Raw genomic sequence first — 3944 nt, 5'->3', positions numbered from 1 at the left:
AAATAAGAGCCTCCCAAATCTCATAAACAAGCTGCTTCATCTCTACTTTCAAAATTATATATTTAAAAAAGTTATGGATTGCACAGGAAACTTTCACCTCAGCTTGAGAGTACACCTTGCCACAATGTCAGCTGCATCGTTTCAGGACAGTCTGATGTGTAATTACAAAATAAGAGCCCCCCAAATATAATAAATGAGATGCTACATCTCTATATAAAAAAATCTATACAAATTAAAGTTAGACATTGCACAGGCCACTTTCACCTCAGATTGAGAGTACACCTTACCACAATGTCAGCTGCATCGTTTCAGGACGGTCTGATGTGGAATTACAAAATAAGAGCCTCTCAAATCTCATAAATGAGATGCTGCATCTCTATATTAGAAAATCTATAAAAAATTAAAGTTATAGATTGCACAGGCCACTTTCACCTCAAATTGAGAGTACACCTTGCCACAATGTCAGCTGCATCGTTTCAGGACAGTCTGATGTGCAAATACAAAATAAGAGCCTCCCAAATCTCATAAACAAGCTGCTTCATCTCTACTTTCAAAATTATATATTTAAAAAAGTTATAGATTGCACAGGCCACTTTCACCTCAGATTGAGAGTACACCTTGCCACGATGTCAGATGCATCGTTTCAGGACGGTCTAATATGGAATTACAACATAAGAGCCTCCCAAATCTCATAAATGGGATGCTGCATCTCTATATAAAAATAAATCTATAAAAATTAAAGTTATACATTGCACAGACCATTTTCACCTCACATTGAGAGTACACCTTGCCACGATGTCAGATGAATCGTTTCAGGACGGTCTGATATGGAATTACAAAAAAAGAGCCTCCCAAATCTCATAAATGGGATGCTGCATCTCTAAATAAAAATAAATCTATAAAAATTAAAGTTATACATTGCACAGACCATTTTCACCTCAGATTGAGAGTACATCTTACCACAATGTCAGATACATCGTTTCAGGACGGTCTGATGTGTAATTACAAAATAAGAGCCCCCCAAATATCATAAATGAGATGCTGCATCTCTATATAAAAAAATCTATAAAAAGTAAAGTTATACATTGCACAGACCACTTTCACCTCAGATTGAGAGTACACCTTACCACAATGTCAGCTGCATCGTTTCAGGACGGTCTGATGTGGAATTACAAAATAAGAGCCTCTCAAATCTCATAAATGAGATGCTGCATCTCTATATTAGAAAATCTATAAAAATCTATAAAAAATTAAAGTTATAGATTGCACAGGCCACTTTCACCTCAAATTGAGAGTACACCTTGCCACAATGTCAGCTGCATCGTTTCAGGACAGTCTGATGTGGAATTACAAAATAAGAGCCTCCCAAATCTCATAAACAAGCTGCTTCATCTCTACTTTCAAAATTATATATTTAAAAAAGTTATAGATTGCACAGGCCACTTTCACCTCAGATTGAGAGTACACCTTGCCACAATGTCAGCTGCATCGTTTCAGGACAGTCTGATGTGGAATTACAAAATAAGAGCCCCCCAAATCTCATAAACAAGCTGCTTCATCTCTACTTTCAAAATTATATATTTAAAAAAAGTTATAGATTGCACAGGCCACTTTCACCTCAGATTGAGAGTACACCTTGCCACGATGTCAGATGCATCGTTTCAGGACAGTCTGATATGGAATTACAAAATAAGAGCCTCCCAAATCTCATAAATGGGATGCTGCATCTCTATATAAAAATAAATCTATAAAAATTAAAGTTATACATTGCACAGACCATTTTCACCTCAGATTGAGAGTACATCTTGCCACAATGTCAGATGCATCGTTTCAGGACGGTCTGATGTGAGATTACAACATAAGAGCCTCCCAAATCTCATAAATAGGATAGTGCATCTCTATATTCAAAAATCTATAAAAATCTAAGTTCTAGATTGCACAGGCCACTTTCACCTCAGATTGAGAGTACACCTTACCACAATGTCAGCTGCATCGTTTCAGGACAGTCTGATGTGTAATTACAAAATAAGAGCCCCCCAAATATCATAAATGAGATGCTACGTCTCTATATAAAAAAATCTATAAAAAGTAAAGTTATACATTGCACAGACCACTTTCACCTCAGATTGAGAGTACAATTTACCACAATGTCAGCTGCATCGTTTCAGGACGGTCTGATGTGGAATTACAAAATAAGAGCCTCTCAAATCTCATAAATGAGATGCTGCATCTCTATATTAGAAAATCTATAAAAATTAAAGTTATAGATTGCACAGGCCACTTTCACCTCAGATTGAGAGTACACCTTGCCACGATGTCAGATGCATCATTTCAGGACGGTCTGATGTGGAATTACAAAATAAGAGACTTCCAAATCTCATAAATGGGATGCTGCTTCTCTATTTTCAAAAATCTATAAAAATCTAAGTTATAGATTGCACAGGCCACCTTCACCTCAGATTGAGAGTACACCTTGCCACAATGTCAGCTGCATCGTTTCAGGACAGTCTGATGTGTAATTACAAAATAAAAGCATCCCACATCTAAAAAAAACTGCTGCATCTCTACTTTGAAAAATGTAAATTTAAAAAAGTTATAGATGGCACAGGCCACTTTCACCTCAGACTGAGAGTACACCTTGCCACAATGTCAGCTCCATCGTTTCAGGAAGGTCTGATGTGGAATTACAAAATAAGAGCCTCCCAAATCTCATAAACAAGCTGCTTCATCTCTACTTTCAAAATGATACATTTAAAAAAGTTATGGATTGCACAGGACACTTTCACCTCAGATTGAGAGTACACCTTGCCACAATGTCAGCTGCATCGTTTCAGGACTGTCTGATGTGTAATTACAAAATAAGAGCCCCCCAAATATAATAAATGAGATGCCACATCTCTATATAAAAAAATCTATAAAAATTAAAGTTATACAATGCACAGGCCACTTTCACCTCAGATTGAGAGTACACCTTACCACAATGTCAGCTGCATCGTATATGGACGGTCTGATGTGGAATTACAAAATAAGAGCCTCTCAAATCTCATAAATGAGATGCTGCATCTCTAAATTAGAAAATTTATAAAAAATAAAGTTATAGATTGCACAGGCCACTTTCACCTCATATTGAGAGTACACCTTGCCACAATGTCAGCTGCATTGTTTCAGGACGGTCTGATGTGGAATTACAAAATAAGAGCCTCCCAAATCTAATAAATAGGATGCTGCATCTCTATATTAGAAAATCTATAAAAATTAAAGTTATAGATTGCACAGGCCACTTTCACCTCAGATTGAGAGTACACCTAGCCAAAATGTCAGCAGCATCGTTTCAGGACAGTCTGATGTGTAATTACAAAATAAAAGCCTCCCAAATCTCATAAAAAAGCTGCTGCATCTACATTCAAAAATATCTAAAAATAAAAGTTATAGATTGCACAGACCACTTTCACCTCAGATTGAGAGTCCACCTTGCCGCAATGTCAGCTGCATCGTTTCAGGACAGTCTGATGTGTAATTACAAAATAAAAGCCTCCCAAATCTCATAAAAAAGCTGCTGCATCTCTACTTTCAAAAATCTATAAAAACAAAAGTTATAGATTGCACAGGCCACTTTCACCTCAGATTGAGAGTACACCTTGCCATTATGTCAGCTGCATAGTTTCAGGACAGTCTGATGTGTAATTACAAAATAAAAGCCTCCCAAATCTCATAAAAAAGCTGCTGCATCTCTACATTCAAAAATATCTAAAAATAAAAGTTATAGATTGCACAGACCACTTTCACCTCAGATTGAGAGAACACCTTGCCACAATGTCAGCTGCATCGTTTCAGAAATCTATAAAAATCTAAGTTATAGATTGCACATGCCACTTTCACCTCAGATTGAGAGTACACCTTGCCAAAATGTCAGCTGCATCGTTTCAGGACAGTCTGATGTGTAA

The sequence above is a fragment of the Carassius gibelio genome, chromosome B1, assembly GCF_023724105.1.
Source record: "Carassius gibelio isolate Cgi1373 ecotype wild population from Czech Republic chromosome B1, carGib1.2-hapl.c, whole genome shotgun sequence".
NCBI lineage: Eukaryota > Metazoa > Chordata > Actinopteri > Cypriniformes > Cyprinidae > Carassius > Carassius gibelio.
Note: the sequence above shows the minus strand (reverse complement) of the source record.